This window comes from Piliocolobus tephrosceles, chromosome 1, assembly GCF_002776525.5.
Source record: "Piliocolobus tephrosceles isolate RC106 chromosome 1, ASM277652v3, whole genome shotgun sequence".
NCBI classification, from domain to species: Eukaryota; Metazoa; Chordata; class Mammalia; order Primates; family Cercopithecidae; genus Piliocolobus; species Piliocolobus tephrosceles.
In genome coordinates, this window is record NC_045434.1 from 154,612,869 (window position 1) to 154,636,405 (window position 23,537).

Here is a 23,537-nt window from a genome sequence, read left to right on the forward strand (position 1 = left end):
AACAATAAGTTTCTGCTGTTTAGGCCACCCAGTTTGTGGTTACTTGGTTATAGCTGCCCTGGGAAACTATTACAGAGAGTAAACAACAACTCCTTTAGACAGAGAAAAAAAGACTCCATTCATGTATTTCCTAATCAATGGTGAATTCAAGCATTTTACAGGATAGTTTAGTTTCTCTGTGGGAGTATATACATTGTATATTTATTATAAGTGTGACTTGGTATAGGAGAAAGAGGGAGACAGAGAGAGGGAAACCACGCCTTCAAAACTTGTGAGGGGGCACATATAATCAGCTTAATTTAACAAATATTTATTGATCTTACCATGTGGCAGGTGCTTGGCTAGACACTCGGGAAGCACAGTCCCTGCTTTCATGGAATTCACAATCTGGCAGAAAAGAAACACAAGTGTATAAATAATGACACTTCAGAGCGATAAGATCAGTGATTAAAGTGTGTGCAGAATGCAAAGGGAGTACAAGGAAGAAGTGACGATCTTAAGTAAATGGGGCCCATCAGGGATGGCTTCTCAGAGGAGGGTCCAAGCTGAGTTAAGTCTGCAATCTTCTCCTTGAGGTCAACCTACCAATCAACAAGATAGGTTGCATTTATAAATGCTAACAGTTTGAATATATTTTCAGTAGCAGTAAAATCACTTGCGGATCATTGCATCATTGTTTATAACAGCAAAAAAAGAGGAAATAATCCACATCTTTACTAATATATAGTATTAAGTAAACTATATATTTACAACTATGAATATTGTATATTCACCCAATGATCAACCATGAAAAACTTAAACTGAGGTAAAGCTACATGTGCCATCATGGAAAGATCTTCACGATGTATTGCTAAGTGAACAAAGTAAATGGTAGACTAATGCACATAGTATGACACAATTATGTTATTCATAAAAGGATATGTAAATACTTACTTTCATTTTTTTGTTTTTTCTGCTCCTGAAGGCTACCTTAACGAATAGTTACTTATAATTCTGAATGCATGGAAACAACTCCACAAGAATGCATTAAAACTGACATCATTAATTGCCCAGAAGGACAGGGAGGAGAGGCAAAAATAAGTGGAAAACTTCAGATTTTATTTAACCTGGGTGTACATTCATTAAACCTTTTATAGTAAAGGAGTTTTTAAGGAAAAACACGTTTTTGAAAATCTGTTCTGTAAATGACTAGTCTATCTCCTTGGGCTTGAGGTGCTGGGAAGTGTCTGAGATGCTTGAACAGAAGGATTGTTGGAGAACTCACAGAGAAGTCACCTCCCACCTTTTGCCCCAGTGTGACATCTACGAGGCCAATTTACACAGTGGCCCTATCCCCAGCTAACCCTAGTCATGTGCATACGATTTGCTTTGCTGCACTTGTAGCTAAATGCACTGAATTCAAAGGCAGGCAGACCTGACTTCAAATCCCAAACTTTTTAACTCCCTCGCCATGTGACCTTGAAAGAAGTATTTATCCTCTGAGCTTCAGTTTGCCCAGTTCAATTACACCAGTTCTCACAGTGTAATTGTGAGAATTAAATAAAGTAATGCCCATTAGGTGCTCAATAAATCATAGCTTAAATAAATAACAGAAAGATAAATAAGAAGAATCAGCTGTTGACTGTGTTCAATTGATTCTCCACCAGCCCTCAGGTTACCCTTAACTCTGGCCAACGGGGCTGTTTACCTCATCTTACTTGATAGACTTCTCTTGTTTTAGTGAAAAACTAAACCAAACCAACAGGAAATAAACAACGGGATTTGTGAATTTGATCGAGTGTACATTTTCAGTAAATCACAGATTTCACTTTCTCTCTCTGTCTTCTTCATGCCCACCTCAACACACACACACACACACACACACACACACACACACACTTCAAAATCATTAGAAGGTTGTGCAAACCTGCCTGTTCTCAGAGAAAGAAAACCCAATATGACACCATCCAAATGTGCAACCTTGCTATATTTTATCAAAGCATTTATCAAAAAGTTTCTTTAAAATGTTCACCCTATAGCATTTAGCACATTTACAGAATAAATGCAATTCATCAAATATTTATTTAGTCATCATAATATTAAAAGTAATAATGAAGTGGACCGTCATCATTTTCAGCTACCTAGTGTCTGAGCCCACTTCCTATTTTATGAAATCCTCTCATTTTGTGGGTTTTGGGAAGAGGTGGGGACCTTCTTCCCTCTATAGAAGTTGGAAGAAAGCAGGCATCTTTTTATCCATTCCCTGGAAATGATTTTTTTAACGATTCCCTGGCCCACATGCTGGGCTCAGCCATTTGGATGCCTCTATCTGGAGCTTTAAATACGGAGCAAGTGATACAAAGACACGGGGGTGGCCTGGGATGATCCCAGTCAAACGACTTGAGTGTTTGGTGGCAGCCTCAGCAGCAAGCCTTCAGTGGCAGCAGTGCCAGCACCAGGCCCTAAGCAGACAGTTCCTGGGACAAGGCCTGGGCTGTGTCTTAGCTGCCCAGTCTACCTTCATTCTTCCCATGTTCCACGCCTGGTTCTCCAGTCTTCCTGTTGATTCCGTGAGCTACCTGTTATCCTTCCAAGAAATGCCTATTCTCCTTAAGTTAAACAGAGTTAAGGTCTATTTATTTGTAACCAAAAACCTTGACTGAAACAAACAACTGCAAATTGTTGAGCAGCTGTAAGCTAGGAATTATTCTAAACTCCTTACCTGGAGTATTGCACTTTACCTTCATAACAACCCTCCGAGAATGGAACATGTTATTCACATTTGACAATGTGAAAATCGAGGTTTGCTAAGACTACATAGGTTACTCAAGGTCAGCAGTTAGAAAAGAGGCAGAGTCAGGATTTAAACTCAGATCCATCTGCCTGAGAGGCTCTTCCTCATAGTCAGCTCCCCAGGTATTTGTGCATTGGTTTGCTGGTTATTCAAAGTGTCTTGTATCCTACGTCATATAATCCTCACAATTCCTTGAGGTTGGAATTTTTAATCCCTGTTTTACAAACGAGGAAACAGACTCAGGGGAATTAAAAATGACTCACACAAATATTTATCATCAACCTTAAAAGTATGCCTACTCTTTAATCTAATAATTCCAGGTCTGGGCATTTATCCCAAGGAAAGAGTCAGAGATGTGACCAAAGACTGTTCATTGGATTGTAATTTATTACAGGGAAAAAACTAACACCATTCTTATGTCCAACAATTGGGAAATGGGCAAACAAATAAGGGCATACCATAGGATGAAATATAATGGAATTATTAAAGTCAGGCTAGAGAAGGAGCTCAGTGGTTATCTGAGCCTAGGTATAGGAGGAATTGATTTCAAAGGGTTTTCAGGAACCTTCCAGAATGGCGAAAGTGTTCTAAATCTTAATTGTGGTGGTGGTTGCCTGAGCGCACACAGTTACCAAAAGTCATCAAACTGTACACTTAATATGGGTGTATTTGTTGTGTGCAAATTATACCTCAATCATTTTTTATAATTTTTTTTTTTGTACTCCGTCACCCAGGCCGGAGTGCAATTGTGCAATCATAGCTCACCACAGCCTCAACCTCCTGGACTCAAGCGATTCTCCCACCTCAGCCTCCCAATTAGCTAGGACTATGTAGGTAAGTGCCACCATGCCTGGCTAATTTTTTATTTTAGTAGAGACAGGGTCTTGCTGTGTTGCCCACGGTGGTCTTGAACTCCTGGGATCAAATGATCCTCCCATTCTGGCTTCCCAAAGTGCCAATATTATAAGCATGAACCACTGCACCCAGCCAATAATTGTTTTAAAGAAAACTCTTCTATAGAAACAAGTTCTACCAATGACAATGTCCATTAAATATTAAGTGAAAAAGATTACAAAACAATATTGACAGTATGTTTATTTCCATCTGTGTTACATGCATAGACAAGAAGAAGACACTATACCAAAATAACAGTTGTGGTTATCACTTGGTGGTAGAAATGGATAATTTAGACCTTCTTTATATTTTTCTGTGTTTGCTCAGTGATCAATGAAAACAAACAAAAGTTTTAATTCGTTATGTTACACAAGGATCAACTAGAGAGGAGGCTAGAAATCAGGATTACAGAGCCAATCCTAGTTCAGTTGTATTTTCTACTATGCCTCAGAGTTTAGGAATTGCTGTATTTGCACGCTTTGGAAAATTGCTCATGAAACATGCTCTTGCCTGCTGGAAACTTGAACTCTGCAAGGAAGGGTTGGGAGTCAGCAATTACATCTGGTTAGGGAAATTAGGAGAGGCTTGATGGAGGTGGACTCTGTGATGAGCCAAGAAGGATGAGTGGGGCCGTGGCAGGTGGAGACTGGGGGCAGGAGGGTGAGAGAAGGACATGTTTGTGGGAACAGAGTCTTCAGTCCAGTCCCGGGAAGTGTGAGTCGTGAGGAGAGTGGTGCTGGGTGATGAGGCTAGAGGAAGAGTTCACTGTGGGGGCTCCTGAATGAGAACTGAACAGTTGGGGCCAATATACCACTTCACAGATGACAGAACCGAGGCACCCATAGGCCAGCAGGGCTTAATCCCTATTCCTGATAACAAATGTGAGTTGCAATGGAATCCATGAGAAAATAAAACATAGTACTGAAAATCTAATTTAGGGCCACAGAGGGGATATACATGACAGATGTGCCTGTTTTGGAGTAGGCCCAGGCCCCCAGCAGGACATCGGACTTGCTCGGGTCACTCAGCTCCCTCTCCCCAGCACACCACAGAGACCTGGGCGCAGGACCAGGGCCTACTGGATTTTATATCTCCTGGGCCCATCACAATGTGTACCTAAGACTGGTACAGAGTGGAGGGTCAGTATATGGTTGAGAAATGAATGGGAGGTCAGAAAACAAGATCAGTCTGGGCTGGATAAAGAAGGCAGGGCCTCTTGGAAGAAATGGGATTTTACCCTGAGACCTTTAGGGTGGAGAAATAATTAGGACAGTGACTTTCCATTTTTTGTATGGAGGGTAGCTTGGAAACATCACCCCACCCCCAACTCCACAGACACCCACCCACGTTACAGTGAAAGGTGCAAGCCCTTTGCAGTCAGACAGTCTAGGCTGGAATCTGGCTCCATCACTTATCAGCTGAGTGATCTTGGGAGGGTCACTTGCTGTCTCCAAGCCCCAGGGTCTTAATCTGTAAAATGGAGGTAAAACTACCTTGTTTGCAGAGTTGTTGTGAGAACGAAGGAGCAAATACGTGAAAGACACAAAAAGATGAACTGTGATCAGTCTTGTCTCTTCTTTTGGCCCCCATCTCTGGCCCACCAATGAAGAAGTCTAGTAACGCTTCTATAATGAGGGATGGGTTGCAAGCTGGAGACAACACAGATAAAATAATCACTAGAAGGGCTTAAATTGTCTTCCCCTGAAATCAGGCCTTTTTTGTTGGGGTGGAGAGTGAGGTGGGTTGTTGAGGGTGGAGGAAATACAGGCTTTGTTAGGGGGTGTGTGGCGTGAGGACTACAGGAGAAGGGCCTAGAATGGGAGAGGTGACCACTGAGGACATTGGGTGTGTCCAGCCCCCAGTAGGATGTCACATTGCCTTTGGTGGAAAGGGAGAGTACCAACATTTGTCGAGCATGACGAAGTGCTAGACGCTGTGCTGGGTACCAGGGATACATCCTTGATATGTGCACAACTCTCACAGTAGGCAGCTCCAGTTTTTTGGCAAAACATAAACAGGAAAACAAACCACTACAATCCAAGTAATTATAACAAGAACAGAACAAGACACAGAGCATAGAAGACAACGTAATTAATACTGTAAGGCAATTATATGGAAGGTGGGTTTTGAAAGATGCATAAGAGTTCATCATGAATCCAATCTAAGAAAGGGAAAATGAAGTTAAGTCCAGCATCACTGGAGTAAAAATTGTGGGAAGAGATGAGTTTAAGAGATGAGGCTGGCCACGCGCAGTGGTTCATGACTGTAATCCCAGCACTTTGGGAGGCCAAGATGGGGGTATCATGAGGTCAGGAGTTCGAGACCAGCCTGGCCAATATGGTGAAACCCCATCTCTACTAAAAATACAAAAATTAACCAGGCATGGTGGTTCGTGCCTGTAATCCCAGCTACTCAAGAGGCTAAGGCAGAAGAATCGCTTGAACCTGGGAAGCAGAGGTTGCATGAGCCAAGATTGTGCTACTGCACTCCAGCCTGGGTGACAAAGCAAGATTCCATCTAAAAATAAATTAGGAAAAAAAAAGACGAGGCTGGGGAGGGAGGTAGGAGCTAGATGATAATAAGCCATTCTTTATCCTGGAGTGATGGTAGCCAGTGAAAGATTTTGAATGAATGAAACTATGCCCAATTTTCAAGTTAGAAAAACCTCTCTGGCAGCAGAATTCAAGGTGGATTAAAGTGGGGCAAGCTCAGAAACAAGGTGCTAGTGAAGATGCAGTTTACTGTGGTCAAGGAGAGTGAATGAGGCTCTAAACCAGGCAGCTATGTGGCCATCTTCTTCTGAGCTCCTCAACCGCAGGCAATCTTGGCCTCTTCTAAACCCACAGCATGTGGCTTCTTTCACTCATGGCCTATGACCCAGGACCATGTGCTATGATGATTTGTATATTTCTTTTCCCTCCACTGCCAGGTGGGGAGTACTTTTTCCTCTTTGCATCCCTGGGCTCAGGAGCTGCTTCAGAGCTGGCGCCAATGTGTTCTGAGGTTCAGAAAGAGGGGTGTGGAGTTTTATGGGGTTCAGAAAGAGAGGCATGGGGTAAAAGCAGCCTGTGATCAGTTCATGAGCCAAGCAAGACCTCCAGGCCCTTTGCTCACTCCCCCTTCTCTGTTTGTCCTTAATCAAGCTATGCAAAGAAATGTCTTAACTACCATCTGTATTGTTTTGTGAATCAACAGACGAGCACAAACCTTTTCCCTTGCACGTTTACCAACCAGAGATTTAGAGAAACAACACGTAATCAGAGGAGGAAAGACCAGCTGGTGGTAGGTGGATTTTGCCTGCAGACTTGGTGATTTCCCTTCTAATACAAAAGCTGAGAGTGGATCATAGTCTAGGACATTTTTCCAGAATGAGTCTGGCAGTATGCAAAGACATTTGCATGCAGGAACTTTCTTTCTTGCTCTTCCATGACTTTCTGTTGCATCTGCGTGGGCACAGTCAGGGTGGTTGCAGGTTAACTGGGGCCGAAAAGTTGTTATCACCTGGCATCTGTTCCAAGAGCTTACGTAAAACGAGCTGATTCCAGCAGGCATATGTCCCAGGTGGGACCCAACCCCCCACTGGCATGGGCTTGGGTGCCTGTGAGCCACATGTTGCTAAGGGCTGAGAAGGGAGCAGTTCCCAGGGCCGGGGCTGTGCAGGGTGAGGGAAGGAGCAGCCTCTGAGAAGGGCCGGGCCATGTGGATAGGGGAGAAGTCACGCAAGAGAGGACTGGGAGTCCTGGGCAGCACCTGTTCCCAGAAAGTAAATAATACTTTACCCTTGTGTCATATGCCTGCCTGTCGCCGAGCAGGCGTCAGTTCATCCCTCACTGCGGGCTGCCAGCCCCGTACCAGCATACTACTGGTTTAAAATGTGCTTTGGAAAAGAAATCAAAGGTCCTGATGGCTTCTGCTGCCTGCTCAGCTCAATGGCCCTCCCAAACTCCCATTTCACAGCTGCTACTCAACTGCAGGGCTTATGGGGTGGGCCTGCCAAATATTTGGAACTGATGTCCTGGCTCCGGACAGGAGTGGGTGATAGGGGCAGAGAGGCTGAGACCGCTTTCGGCTGTGGTCCCGGTAGGACAGGTGCTGGCGGCTGCAGCCTCGTCCCATTCCCCCTCCCTTCCTCTCCTTCCCTCTGCTCTCCTCTCTGTTTACAGTCTATTCACAGGACAATATTTCAAGTATTCTAAATATGAGTGTCATAAGCTTAAGACGGAATGCTGGGCCCATTGTGCGGAAGGGGAATTAGTTTAAAGACAGGGAAGATTAATTGGTCTGTTTAGGAATGAATCGGTTCAGCAATTACTCTGTTTTGAAAGAATGCCATTTATGGGTTTAAGTAATAGTGCAGTGGTTAAGAACTCGGGTGCTGTGTGCAAACAGGACTGGGTTCAAATTCCAGCTCAGCCACTGGCCTTGGGCCTATTCCTATGCCCGTTTGTTGGGTGACCAACTCCTCCAGGTTTGCCCAGAATTTTCTGCTTGCTGGGAACCCCCTAAGTTCTGGACACGCCTGGAGAGGAATAATGATCATGCTTAGCTTATCTAACTGGATAAGATTCATACGGTTTATCGCAGTTCCTGGCCCCTAGTGGCCATAGCTTTCCACTAAGAAAGCTAGTATGATGTCTTTTTGAGCACCCCAAAGTACTGGCTGCACCAGGGACCGTGCTTTGAGGTGCAAGAGACTCAGCCACAAACATGCCTGTCGCTGTGCAAACACTGTAGCATTTTCTAACGGAGCTCACCCTGTTAAGTAGCTAGTGGTGGCTCTATTTTACTGATAAGGAAATGAAGTCTCCAAGGAATAATAAGACACACAACTGGTTACCAGCTGGAAAGGGAAGGCTAGCCCTTTGGAACCCAGCTCTTCTCCACCAAGCCTGGAGTCCTTTCACCCTCAGCCATTCCCCGTCCAGTTCATACCATGCACTGGGTAATGCATAAGCTTTTGTGCAAGTTGCCCCCTCTGGTTGCCCCCTCTGGCTGCCCTGACCCCCGAGCCCCTTCCCCTTCAGCTGGCAAATTCCTACCCTGCTTTGGTACTAGCTCAGACATCACCTTCTCCAGGAACTTGTACTTACCCTTCCCATGGGTCTGCAGCCTCTGTTCTCTTCATACCCTTTCTATATCTCTCTGGATACATTTCCTTCCTAGTAATAATGTACGAATTCACTGTCCTGTGAGCTCCTTGAAGGCAAGGATTGTAGCTGTCTTTCCACCTCCCTCCAGAGCCAAGCACAGTTCCTAACACACACCAGGTTTGAATTCATTAAGGTGTGACATGATTGTTTGATACTTAATAAAAGCTACTATGACTTGACAACTTGTGGTATGTCACACACTAAGCTGAGCATATATATTTCTCATTTAAACCTCACCACAACTCATAAGTTTTGATAAATGACAGACAGGAAAATAAGACTCAGAGAGATTAAATAACCTGCCTGAGGTCACATAGCCAATAAGCAACAGATGTAAACTTTGAGTCCAGATCTGCCTAAGAAACTCAACCACTGGGCTCTATCAGTGCCTAACTCAGTTCCTTGCACACATTAAGCATTTGGCACTAGTCAAGGTAGATGGATGGCATAGGATGGCATACAGCAGGGGCCCAGGGTCATTGGGCCCAGGGTCATTGTCAGGGGCCCAGGCTTCTTTGGGCCCAGGGTCATTGTCCTTGGGCCCTCACAGACCGGCTGTTGTCAGTGGTGCGTTTGCAGACGCTGCCAGTTCCCTGCACTGGCATGAAAAGCTCTTCCTAATTCCACGGCTCATTTCCACCCTTATGTCTTTCTGGCCTTTCTCATTCTCCCAGGGCAAGGTGAGGTCTGAGAAAGCTGAGGAATGTGGCTAAATTGTCTTCAATAAATTCTTTGCCGATAAGACATAGGGGAGTTTCCAGACACTTTCCTATGACTCTTCCAGCTAAGAACGTTGGGCTAAGCTACTGTTCCAGCTAAGAACGTTGGGCTAAGCTACAACGACTCAGCCCATGGAAAACCAGGGCTGCTGAAGTTCCCCGGAAGCCAAGTTGCTCTGCACAGGTCTTGGTCCAACCAGGATAGGAAGTTCCAGGCAGCCCCAGCATCCTCAGAACCTTCTTGTGGACGGGAGAGGCAGAATGAGCACTGATCCTGGGGAGAGAGAAGCTAGATCTGAAAGCAGCGGTGTCTCCTTCTACCACAGCTTCTCATTTATTACAAACCTTAGAAATGGATTTGGAGTACAGGTCATGGGTTAGGATCCTGACCCTTACACTTACTAGCAGTGTGACCATAGCCAGTCATGCAACCTTCCTGGGCTTCAGGGTCCTCCCTGCAGAATGTGGAGGAGAACAGTACCTACTTCAGGAAGCAGCTATGAGATTAAAAGAATTAATATCTACACAGTGCTGAGCACAGTCACCACACCAAGTAGGTGCTTGAGAGTGGCAGCTATTATCATATGAGGGAGGGATGGAAAAAACTGAGTGGAGCTTGCAGCTTCTGAGGTAGCAATGAGTGTGGCCAAGTCTTCACTGCTCCCCAGCTGAGTGAGTCTACTTGCCATGGCATCTTTGACTGCTCCCAGGCTGAGTGGCACATACTGAGTTCCCCTGGCCAGAGGCTCCCAAAATGTGTTTTCTGCAGGCTGGTATCTGCAGGAAGGACTGGTTTACTCCAAGCCCATTGTGTCTGCAGCATATGTGTTTTGCCTTGGCAAGCTGGAAGCTTGTGACCCTGCAACATTGTCTCAAGGGGAATTTTCCTGCAGAGGTCAGGCTGGGTCTGCCTTCTTACCCAACAAGGGCCTTGACTTTGGGAAGTTTCCCCGGGACATGTTGCATTAGGGCCCATGAGCTCCATAGTTTGGCTGTGTTTCCCCTTCTCCTCCCCACTCCCCCTCCTTTTTTTGCAGAGCCAGAGGCAAAATGGAAAATTTGTGCTCAGGTGAAGAAAGATGTGTACTGTCAGATAATATCTTTTCTTCTCTGACTTTGAAGTATGTCAGAGACAAGCTAAATGGCCTAAAATTGATAATAAGTAGCCTTTTAAGTGTGGTCATGCTTTCTTATCAAAACAACAAATATCTTGTAAGCTGTAAGTGTTCAAAGAGTAGGAATCATGAAGGGTTTATGGACAGAAAGGGCTGTGGAACTGATTTAACAGTTGAAGAAATTAAAACATGAAGAGGAGAGGCCAAGTGAAGTGGCTCACGCCTGTAATCCCAGCACTTTGGGAGGCCAAGGTGGGGGGATCACTTGAGGTCAGGAGTTCAAGACCAGCCTAGCCAACATGGTGAAACGCCATCTCTACTAATAATACAAAAATTAGCTGGGCGGAGTAGTGGGCATCTGTAATCACAGCTACTCGGGAGGCTAAGGCAGGAGAATTGCTGGAACCCAGGAGGCAGAGGCTGCAGTGAGCTGAGATCCACTCCAGCCTAGGTGACAGAGTGAGACTCTGTCTCAAGAAAAACCAAAAAACCAAAAACCTCGAGAGGAGAAATGACATCCCAAAAGTTATCAGCCAGGTGGGGGAGAGGCAAGATTTAAACCCAAGACTCTGGTATTTGGCTTAAATCTCTCCCCTTATTTTTTTTTTTTTTTTTTTTTTTTTTTTTAGACAGGGTCTTGCTCTGTCATCCAGGCTGGAGTGCAGTGCCACCATCTCAGCTCCCTGCAGCCTCCATCTCCTGGGCTCAACTGATCCTCTCACCTCAGCCTCCCAAGTAGCTGGGACCACAGGTGTGCACCACCACACCCAGGTAATTTTTGTATTTTTATAGAGATGGTGTTTCGCTATGTTGCCCAGACTGGTCTCGAACTCCCAGACTCAAGCGATCTGCCTGCCTCAGCCTTCCAAAGTGCTGGGATTACAGACATGAGCTAACGTGCCTGGCTTCCTCCTCTTTGTAAATGGCCACCTCATGGTGTCACTGGTGTGGTACTGGGCAGCAAAATAACACCAAGAATTAAGGGGAACATCTTCTGCCTTTGACGAACTTCGATTTAGAAGAAAAACCAACAAGCTAAATGATGAGCAGATGATTCTCCATAGCGTGGCACCAGGGAAAGAGCAAAGGTTTTCACGCAAGGCTGACCATATCCTGGGTCTGCATCCTGCAAGGCCCTACCATTCACCATCTGTGGGACCTAACCTCTTGATGTCCCAGTTTCCCCATCTATAAAACTATCTCATAGGGTTGTTATAAAAGCATCTGGTACAGAGTCTAACACATACTATGTGCTCAGTAAATGGTAGTAAAAATAAATCCAAGTCCTGTAAAAATACTGCCTCTTATTATGCCTCCCTGTGGGCAACCTATCATTTGTAAAGGGAGTTTGCATCTGTTTTTTTCCTTTAGTCTTCATAAGAGCCTTCAAAGATAACCAGGAAAGACTATCAACAAATATTCATTGAATAAATGGCTAAATGGATGCATGAATATGAATATTAAAATTACCATGTGCACAGCACTTACCACACGGAACTGTTCTAAGGACTTTACCTGTTCTATATATCTTATATAATATATGCATTATACCTGCACAACAACTCTGTGAGATGAGTACTATCATCATCCCCATTTTACAGATAAGTAAACTGAGCTCCAGAAGACATTGAACAACTTGCCTAAGGTTATACAGGTAGTATGTGACTTAGCTGAGAATGACCCCAGGTAAGCTGGCTCCAGAATTTGGTCCCCTAACCAGAAACTGTATTCACTGATTGAATGAATAAATGATAAATGAATATAGAGGCCAGGTAACCCCCCATTTTATAGATATCAAAGCTGAAGCTGACAGAGCCCAAGGTCACATAGTTGGTTTGGTGGCAAAATAAGAATCATATGGCAGCATTCTACTTCCCCACCCCCAATGGAGTTAGGTGTAGTCGTATCACTTGCTTTGTCCAGGAAAATGTGAGTGAAAGTTGCATATAGCGGCTGGGCACAGTGGCTCACACCTGTAATCCCAGCAATTTGGGAGGCCAAGGCGGGTGGATCACCTGAGGTCAAGAGCTCGAGACCAGCCTGACCAATGTGATGAAACTCCATCCCCACTAAAAATACAAAAATTAGCCAAGCGTGGTGGCATGCACCTATAGTCCCACCTACTCAGGAGGCTGAGACAGGAGAATTGCTTGAACCTGGGAAGCAGAGGTTGCAGTGAGCCAAGATCATGCCACTGCACTCCAGCCTGGGCAACAGAGTGAGACTCCATCTAAAAAAAAAAAAAAAAAAAAAAAAAGAGGAAAGAAAAAGTTGCACACAGCACTTCCATGCAGAAGCTTTAAGAATTTGCCACATTTCTTGGTAGCATGTGTTGAAATGAGGCCTCTATCTGCCTGGGTTCATAAGTGACTAGAATGAACAGAGTCCACCTGTCTATCAATGATAGCATAAGGTGAGAAATAAATTTTTATTATGTTAAGCCACTGAGATTGGGGTTGTTATCACAGTGGACCCTGGCTACTCCTGACTGATATATGTGGGGCTAAGAATGAGAGCTTGGGTAATCAAATGCCTCATGCAACTCTTGTCACATTACTTAACCCCAGCCAAGCCTGCACACACCAATGACTTCTTCCCCAGCTGGATTAATCTGATTGAATGACCTGGATCATTTATGGCATGAAGGGAAGACAGCTGTTGGATTCCAGCTCCTGACAGAAGGCTCCAGACAGTCAATGATAGCTTGGCTCTGCTGGTTTGATGCATCAGACATTCCCTCCCCAAAGTGCTGCCTGTGTCAATTTTTCTTAACAAATCGAGTGTTGTATAGAGAGTGAGCTTTTTGTAAAGCAAAATGTAAGTGTTGAGATTAGCAACAGTATCTCTTAAAGCTAAAGATGCTAAGCCAAGTTTAATTAACCAGATTTGTGTTTGACTGATTTTTTTTAAAGGCAGTAAAGAGTTTTAAGAATAATTAGTTACATAATCTAATAGGCTTTTCACTTTTATTTGGCAGATTTAGTAACAATTAGACAATTGATAGTGACATCAAAATGCTCAACTAATTTTCCAACATTTTTTGATTAGTTAACTGAATCCAATCAGAATTCTTTAAAAGACAGTTTCTGTATGTAGACAGTATCCCTTATGTTTAACTAATGAAAGATTATACAAAAGTATCAAGATTTTAAATATTGACTTCTATAAATTGATTTTGTTTAATCAAAAATTTGCAGTGACATACACCAACAAGTTTAGTGTCTAGGTCTAGATGAACTTTATGTGCATCTTTGTATTTTTCTGCAACCTCTAGGTTTTTTTAAGGACTATTATACTCTTCTAGTGTTTTCTGAAAGTTTGCATATGCTACCCTTACAATAAATAGAACAACCAAGGTTTTAAAATCAAATTACAATAATGTTTTCTTTCCTGAGATTGGCTGACTATCTTTGGGGCCATTGCAGGCCAACTTGAAGGTGGATCTGAACCCAGCTGTGTTGTCCCAGAATCTCACGTTCTGGGTAAGGGCTGACGAGATCCTGCAGCACCTTGGGTATAGCTTCTCTATTTTAAGGATAAGGGGAACTAAGGTCCAGAGGAGGGATGTGCTCAGGGCAACACTGCTAGAGAGTGGTAAAGTAAAGCAACTAGTAGAACCTAGACCTGTCAGATGCTGAAGTTCGTGGGCTTTCCACTACCCCTAATTTAAAGGAGCCTGTATGCCTCATGGTTTGCGCTGTTGCACTGGATGCTCTTCGGAAACTTAGGTAGATACAACTGCACTCCCTGTGTGCTGATATTATCTTCCATTTGTATCACACTTTACTGTTAAAGCATTTAAAAATGCATTATCTCATTTAAATTCATAACAGTCCTGTGGGCTACAAAGGACATTTAGCATTTAAACTCAGTCTTCCTGGTTTCTTGGCCCCTCTTTACACATTGCATGCCCCACCCACCCCCCACCTTTACATATTCTGGATGGAAGACTGTGTGGCACTAGCCATATCCTGGTATCTCCATTCCCTAACTATGGGGCTTAGGGCAAGTGACTTAAGTTCCTTATGAAATGAACATAATAATGTAAGTTGTCAGGATGATCACAGGAGATCACTGGGTAGGGGGTCTGGTCCACGTTCGTTTCACTTCCATGTGGTAGTGCACCAGGACTTCTCCCAGGTGCATTTGACAAACTACTTCTTGGTATGCCCCTTCTGCTCCCTTCTATAAAGCCTTTGCCATGTTGTTGGCTGGTACGCTCTGCCCCACTGAAGAGTCTGGCCTCCAGTGCAGCCTGTCCTGATTCCTTCAGCCAGTTCTCTCTCTCTCTCTCTCTCTCTCACACACACACACACTCAGTGTGTATGCATATACACATAATTATTAAAAATACTTCATCCCTTGTTTTTGCGCCATTAGAAGAGTAAATCAAGACCTGGAAGCTCTTCACTTTCTTCACTAGCTTTGAAAAACAAAGGTGAAATAAGAAAGTTAAACAGGGGAACAGGTGGATGGGTGAAAGGGAGGAAGGAAAGCCTAAAAAGGAAGGAAAAGGAAGAAAATGGCTACATATATTATCTCATTTAGTCCTCACAACAGCCCTCTTATGATTTCCATGTTACAGATCAGGAAGGTTAAGTGCCATATCTGCAAAACCAGGCTGTATCCCCCTTGCCGGGGGGAGTTAGGTAGTGTTTAAGTGCATACACTCTGAGCCAGACGACCTGTGTTGAATCCTGGTCCTGCCACTTACTAGCTGTGTGAACTTGGATGAGTTCTTTCACTTTAGGCCTCAGTGTCATCACCAATAAAATGGGAGCCATAAAAAGAGAATGATGGCTTCATGCAGAGGTTGTGGACACTGAATGATCTGCAGCAAGGAAAGCACTTAGAAAAGTGCTTTACTTTTCTGTGTTGTCCCAGAATCTCACATTCTGGGTAAGGGCTGACGAAACCCTGCAGCACCTTGGGTTACAGCTTCTTTATTTTAAGGATAAGGGGAACTAAGGACCAGAGAAGGGATGTGCTCAGGGCAACTTAGGCAACTTAAAAAAGTGCTTTACTTGCTGGGGCCAAGTCAGCCCCCTGTGGGCCCATGAGCATTAGCAACAATCATCTGGCTGACTCCCCACACCCAAAGGGGGCTCTGGCCCTGGAAGAATCCAGCAGGTCCAGGAGGAACCCACTTCCTCATGACTCCAGACACAACGTCTCCTTCTTCCTCCTTTCCCAAGCTTGTGACCTAGTGGGATCCCAGCTGCTCACGTCAGGACAGCCCAGTTTCCCGTCCTTTTCACCGGTGATTTCCAAGTAGGGCATGGGTGGAGTTTTCACAGCAGGAAATAAATCTTGTAGAGAGCAAAACAATGAAAGCAAAACTCGTCATATGCCACGTTTAACCAATTTCTTCTCTTGGGTTTCTACTTCACACAGCAGCATTGTCTGTTTCTGCTTTATTTTCATATCTCCCATAGTTTCCAGTGTGGTTAGAGAACCACCCAGGACCACCCAGCTACTAAATGCAGGAACGGGGTTTTGAACCTAGACCATTTGATTCCACACCCTGCCTGCTTACTCCCTGCCCACACAGGGCCTAACCTTCCCTTATAGAATATGTCTTGAGGACAGGCATCACCTCCTAGCCTACTCCTAGCCATGGCCAGCACCTAGCAGCTGGCACACAATAGTCAGTAGCCAATGATAGACATGATAGGCTTGCTGCCTGACATTACATGTTTTCATGTAATCTCTTCAGAGTTTATTAACTCAGGTTTGAATTGAGGAGAGGCTGAAATATTCATTCATTCATTCAGTGACTCAGTCACTTATTCATCAAACATATACTGAGTGCCTTACCTGTATCAGGCACTCTGCTAGGTGCTTGGGGAATGAAAAGGAATAAGCAAGCTCCCTGAATTCAAAGTGCTTAGAGTCTATGTCAGGAGGCAATGCAGGGGTTCTCCATCTTGGATGAACATTTTTTTTTGTGGGGTGAGGGAGATGGATTCTCACTCGTGTCACCTAGTCTGCAGTGCAATGGCGTGATCTCGGCTGACTGCAACATCCTCTTCCCGGGTTCAAGTGATTCTCCTGCCTCAGCCTCCTGAAGAGCTGGGATTACAGGCTCCCACCATCATGCCTGGCTAATTTTTGTATTTTTAGTAGAGACAGAGTTTCACCATCTTGACCAGGCTGGTCTCGAACTCCTGACCTCTGGTGATCCACCCGCCTACGCCTCCCAAACTGCTGGGATTACATGTGTGAGCCACCGCACCTGGCCCCGGATGAACATCTTAATTTCCTGGGGAGGTTTTTAAAAAATTCTGATACCTGAATCTCACCTCCAGTGATTCCGATTTAATTGTTATGAGGTAGGACCCTCAGATATTTTTCTTCTTGTTTTTTTTTAAGATTAAACTTTTTACTTAGATGACTTCTAGATCTACAGAATTATTACAAAGATAGTACAGAGTATAATTCCTGTATATTCCACCTCCCATTTCTCTTATTGTTAAGATCAGTGTGGTACATTTTTTACATTTAATGGATCAGTATTGATGTATTATTATTATGAATTAAAGTCTATGTTTTATTTAGAATTCTTCATTTTTCTTTTAATGTCTTTCTTCTTTTCCAGGGTCCCATCCAGGGTCCACATTACATTTAGTCATCAGGTCTCCTTAGGCTTCTCTTGGCTGTGACAATTTCTTGACTTTGGATTTGTTTGTTTGTTTGTTTGAGTTCCTCAGATTCTAATATATAGCCAGGGTTGAGAGCTCATGGTCTAGGGTCAAGAGCATGGAAACTGTAGACATAGGCCATGTGGGTTCCAGTCCTGGCTCGACTGCTTATTAGCTATGTGGTCTTGGTCCAGTTAAGCAACCCCTTGGAGCCTCTATTTTCTCATATGTAAAATGGAGATATTAGGAAGAACTACCCCTAAGCTGTTGTGAAGATTCAATCAGGGCAGTATTTCCCAACTTTTCATGCCATGGCACCCAGAGAAAATACATGGTATTTTTTGTTTTTTGTTTGTTTGTTTGTTTTGTTTTTGAGACAGAGTCTCGCTCTGTCACCCAGGCTGGAGTGCAGTGGCACCATCTCAGCTCACTGCAACCTCCGCCTCTCAGGTTCAAGCGATTCTCGAGCCTCAGCCTCCCGAGTAGCTGGGATTACAGGCATGTCCCATCTTTTTGTATGTTTACTAAAGATAGAGTTTCACTATGTGGTCAGGCTGGTCTCAAACTCCTAGCCTCAGGTGATCTGCCCTCCTCGGCTTCCCAAAATGCTGGGATTACAGGTGTGAGGCACCGCACTTGACCAGGAAATAGTATTTGCATTAGGTATTAACATAATTCACAAAACAAATGATAGTGGCATAAACGGATGAATCTACTCATAGTCAGTGGTAAGGTGATGAAAAATGGAGGCACATATGTCACCTGCAGCTCTGGTATGCCGTGTTGGAAAGTTTTGCATGGTCACATGTAAAAGCACTTAGATTCCGCCTAGGCTAGCGTGAGCCCTCCATGTTTGCTATAAATAATACAGAAAGAGACAAAACCGTGAACAGCAAGCAGCACTGCAGCTGGGGCCAGTGACAATGGCCAGTGCCAGGTACTTCAGTACCATTTGTGGTGACCTAGTGTGTCTCCCCAAAGGGAATGTGCATCGCTCACTGCAGCAGGAGGGAGCTGCTCTCACTTCCTGATGGACTCTGGGTGACCCGCTAGGGACAAACCCCATAACATCTCAGCACACTGTGAGAAACAACAGTAGCCAGGCTGCTGGCACCTGAGGCACACAGAAGCCGCCAGCAAATGAAACAGAAGACTCAGGAGCCTCCAACTCCGTGCAGCCCTCCTGCCACCTGCCTGCCTCTCTGGCGCCACCGTCTGGTGTTGTCTGGGTGTTTTATGACCACCAGTACCTGCTAAGAGGCTTTTTTTCCCCTGGAGATTTTTTTTTCCTTTATGGAGAAACTTAAGGCTTGGGGACATATAATAAAACCAGTATCTTGGTAGGCAAATATCAAAATCCACAATAAAAAAGAAGTGAACACTGTCTGGGCTGTAGCAGAACCCAGAAAACACATTCATATAATTGAAAAAGTCTACAGCTTCATAATTGACCTTTTGCAACAAAACGGCCTATCATAGTGGCAATCTGTGGTTCTTGACGTTGAGGTTCATTGGACAAGCTAGGAAGTCTTCAAGTCTTGAGGTAAATTCCTCAAGGGGCTATTGGCTTTGCGGTCAGTTTTTCTTGTCTAAGAGGTATCAGTAGCAACGGCGCCCACCTCCTGGGCAGCTTAGTTCTTGCCATGATGAGCCCATAGAACCCCCTAGTTCATCCAGCTTCGACCGGAGAAACTTGGGGGGTTCCAGCATCCGCAGCAGCTCAGAGGTGTTAGTCTCTGGCAGCATTCTTATCATCTTTCCAGCCAGGTTTGAATGCCTTGTTTGGATGAGCAGGAACAAACATTCTGCCAGCATCTGTTTCTGTTCATAGGTGGGGGGCTGTGCCAGTATGCAGCGGTTCAAGGGCTCCTGCCCCTGCAAGTGGGCCTCAGCCTCGGTGCCTGCAGAGGCCATACCGCAGAATGAGGGCTGCAGATACTGCTGGCTTATTTGTATGGTGCAATGATGCTGGTCATTTTGACCCCAACCAAGCTTTGTTACTTCAAAATTGATCTCAGAATCAAGTTCCTGGTTCTAGTGTTCCAGTTCATCTTAAGTAACAGGAAGTCTTATTTTCTTCACATTTGCTAGCTGCATACTTCCTGAGGCTGAAGAAACTAGAGATGGGAAGGACTGTTAACTCGACAGGGTTCTCTGCAATTGACCCACCAATGCGCCAGCACCATCCCTATCTAACAGCTCTTACGCCTTTGATACACAGAGAGACTCATGGATGATTCAAAAATAGCAATAAGGGCCAGGTGCGGTGGCTCATGCCTGTAATCGCAACACGTTGGAAGGCTGAGGTGGGAGGATTGCTTGAGCCCAGGATTTCAAAACCAACCCAGTCAACATAGTGAGACCCCCGTCTCTTCAAAAAAATTTAAAAGTTATCCAGGTGTACTTGTGCGTGCCTGTAGTTCCAGCTATTCAAGAGACTGAGGTGAGAGGATCGCTTGAGTCCAGGAGCTCGAGGTTGCAGCAAACGGTGATCATGCCACTGCACTCCAGCCTGGGCAGACTCTCAAAAAAAAAAAAAAAAAAAAAAATGTCATAAATACTGATGTGCAGAAAAGATTTCTCACCATTATAATGCATGTTATTTCTGTGTTTCTCCTCTTACAGTGAAATGCATAAATGGTGAGAGTTTTTGGGTTTTTTATTTGTTTGTTTGTTTTGAGAGGGAGTCTCGCTCTGTCGCCAGGCTGGAGTGCAATGACAAAATCTCGGCTCACTGCAACCTCTGCCTCCCGGGTTCTAGTGATTCTCCTGCCTCAGCTTCCCAAGTAGCTGGGACTACAGGCGCTTGCCACCACGCTCGGCTAATTTTTCTATTTTCAGTACAGACAGGGTTTCACCATGTTGGCCAAGATGGTCTTGATCTCTTGACCTTGTGGTCCACCCACCTCGGCCTCACAAAGTGCTGGGATTACAGGTGTGAACCATTGCACCCAGCCAATGGCGAGAGCTTCATAGTTGGCAGAGCTGGCTTCAAATTTTAGCTGTGCTGTGTGACCTTAAGTAAATTTTTTAACCTCCCCGAGTCTCCATTTCCTCATCTATAAAATTAGGATGCAACTACCATCTTGAAAGGGTTGTGTTGGGAGCATCAGGAAGGACAGACGAGTCCTTAGCAGAACACCTGGCTCGGGGTCACATCTCAACCCACAGTAGCCTAGACTATGATTATTTCCACCACAACTTTGGGAGGCGGGACGGGTATTCTCCCCACTTTATAGATAAAGAAATTGAAGTTCCAAGATTCCAAGTGACTGATCCGTGTGAGTGGCAGAGCCTACTGGGGCCCAAACGTAGGTTTTCCAGACACTGAATCCAGGGCCCTTTCCTCACACTACGTGCAAACTGCCTGCTCTTCTCCCTGCTCCAAGGTGGCAAGCACTGGGCTGAGGCTGAGATCATGTGGCTGGAGAAAACCACCCACGGTCAGAGAGAGCCAAAGCAGAGGCTCGAAGATCCACCAGACAGGCGTGAGCTGGATGCCCGGAGCGGGGGAGTGAGGACCCAGACACAGGGTGGGGAACTTCAACTTGGTGTCCCAGGCAGGGATGGCCAGAGGGGCGTGTGAGACTGAGGCTCTTGGCATCAAAGCACAAAAAGCCTAACAAGCAGCGATGAAGGCTGACTCACAAAGAGACACAGTGACACGAGAAGCCAGACTCGAGAGGAGACATATGAAGACACTCAGACGTGGGCAGAAACGGAGCAAAATTCTACTGAGGAGGTTCCAAGATACCATTAACTGAGCCTAACTTGCCTGTTGTGGGTGTGGCAGGTGAGCACTCCCTGCCTGTGGTAGAGTCAGCTGAAATACTCCTTTCACATGCCTTATAAAGACAAAAAAAGTATCTACCCCTTTTTTCCTTAGCAAACTTCTTCCTCATTCCTCTCCTCTGTCCTCAGTTTAGAGTCAAGGGAAGTTGGCTGGGAGGAATAGGACTTGATCTGGGATGCTCTGGCTGTCCATGTGATGTCCACGTTTCAGTCCAGTAGAAGCGATCAGAGTTTCTGGACCTGGAGTCATGGGATCTTAGACTGCAAGGTCATCCAGCTCGAGTTTCCCTCCAGTGCATGGAAATTTCCCTTCCAAAGTGGTCTGCCATGCTCTGCTTGGATACCTCTGATGATGGGGAGCTCACTACCTCCCAAGGTACATATGTGAGGTTAGAGCTCTGAATTTTAGAAAATGGTTCCTTATCATGTGTGTCACTATTCCTTCAGTTGTCAGTGGCAAAAACCCCTGAACTGTGTTTGGCAAAAGATAAATTAACAAGTAAGTAAGAAGGTATTATGCAGCACACCCTTGATGTGCCACACAGATCTCCCTCCAGTAAAGCGCTTTTTATCATCGGCTGCCAGAGAGCTCCCAGCAGACGACCTTTAACTGTCCACTCCTTCAGGGATTGCTTCATTGTAGCCGCCCTTCCAGGGCCAATCCACAGCCAATGAATGATCAACACAGAAGTATAAATGCCTGGTCATCTCCCCCAACTCCGATAACTCTAGAAGGCCGCTCTAGCTCCAGGGCTTCTCTGGGTGTGACTGAGGCTGTCTTCAGGTCTGCAGTTGCCTTCTGTCCTCCCTCTGCATCTTCTGTTCTCCCTCAAGTCTTGATACCTAAGGCATTCCCTAAGCAATATCCTGCACCCTTTCCAGGGCGCGAACCTGCCACATATTGGGCCTCCCAGCTGAAAGATCTAGGGGCTTTTGGGCTAGTTCCAGGGGCTCGGGATGAGGGTCAGGGCACAGTGTCACCTGCTCTGGGCTCGGCTCTCCTTTGTGTGGACTTCACTCTTTAGGGTGAAGTCTTCAGTCTTAGGCAGGCTGTCTCCAGCAACCCCAGGTATCCATGCAGTCCCAAATCCAACTGGAGGAGAAAACTTTTTACCAGCAATTTTATAAAGTTCAAAATGTGCTTTCCATTAAGCTAATGTGAGTGGCCGGCTGATTCTTGGACTAATCATTGTGTCCAGAGAGGATGAAATGTGCTGATTAGCTTAGGCCACAGTCTTCAGATCCCCAAGACAGACCACAGGGGTCAGGAGTAAGGGAGGGCTGCTGCCTGAGCAACACATAGGCTCTGCGATGGAAGAAAGGGAAGCAGCAAACACCACAGAGGTCTACCACAGTTTTCCCAGGTAGCGACTGCTCTCCTTGCTGTTTCCACTGGGGCTGTGTGAAACAAAGCTGACGCCGTCTTCCACAGCACAGCTCTTCAAGTATGGGATGACCTCCATTCTACCCCACTCGCAGCATACTCGCTTCACCCCCACTCCTCCGTCTATTTCGATATGGCAGAGCCTGAGCCCTCCTGCCTCTCAGGGTAATGTTTTTCTAAACACAGCCTATTCTTTCCCATGAGTCTGCACATGTGCTGCCCAGAATAAAATACAGTGCTCTCAGAAGAGTCTAAAATAATTACTTTCCTCTTTCCAGATATTCTACTTCTATTAAGGGAGTCCAAAATCAAAATAATGAGCTTTTTCTTGATGGACACAAAAGCTGGCTTATAGTAAGTATACTATTTGCCAAACTCCCTCAGTGGCTTTCCCTCTGAAAGTTCTGCTACTATTACATAGCTCTTCATTCCATAGTTGCACAGTTAGATTTTTGAACAATATTACATACAACAAATCATGATTTCTACATATGTTGATTAGATATTAGAGCTCATCACACTTTGACAGTCTGGGTGCAGGTGTATAAAGTTAACTGTGTGAGAATGAGTACTCATCAAAATCCCTGGATTCAGGCCCTAAGTATCAATGTTTATGAGTTACATGATCTTTGATAGGTCACTTAATTGCTCACTCTCCGTGGTATTATATCTAAAATTAGTTAATAATATCTACCTCACATGAGTTGTACATATCAAAATAAAACAGCACATATGAAAATGCCTTAGAAACTATATGTATGAGTCTATGTATACACTGCCATATTAAATCTTTTTCCGGTCTGGTGCAGTGGCTCATGCCTGTAATCCCAGCACTTTGGGAGGCTGAGGAGGGGGAATCATCTGAGGTCAGGAGTTCAAGACCAGCCTGGCCAACACAGTGAAACCCCGTCTCTACTAAAAATACAAAATTAGCCAGGTGTGGTAGTTAATGCCTGTAATCCCAGCTACCCGGGAGGCTGAGGCATGAGAATCGCTTGAACCCAGGAGGTGGAGGCTGCAGTGAGCCGAGATAATGCCACTGCACTCCAGCCTGGGCAACAGAGTGAGA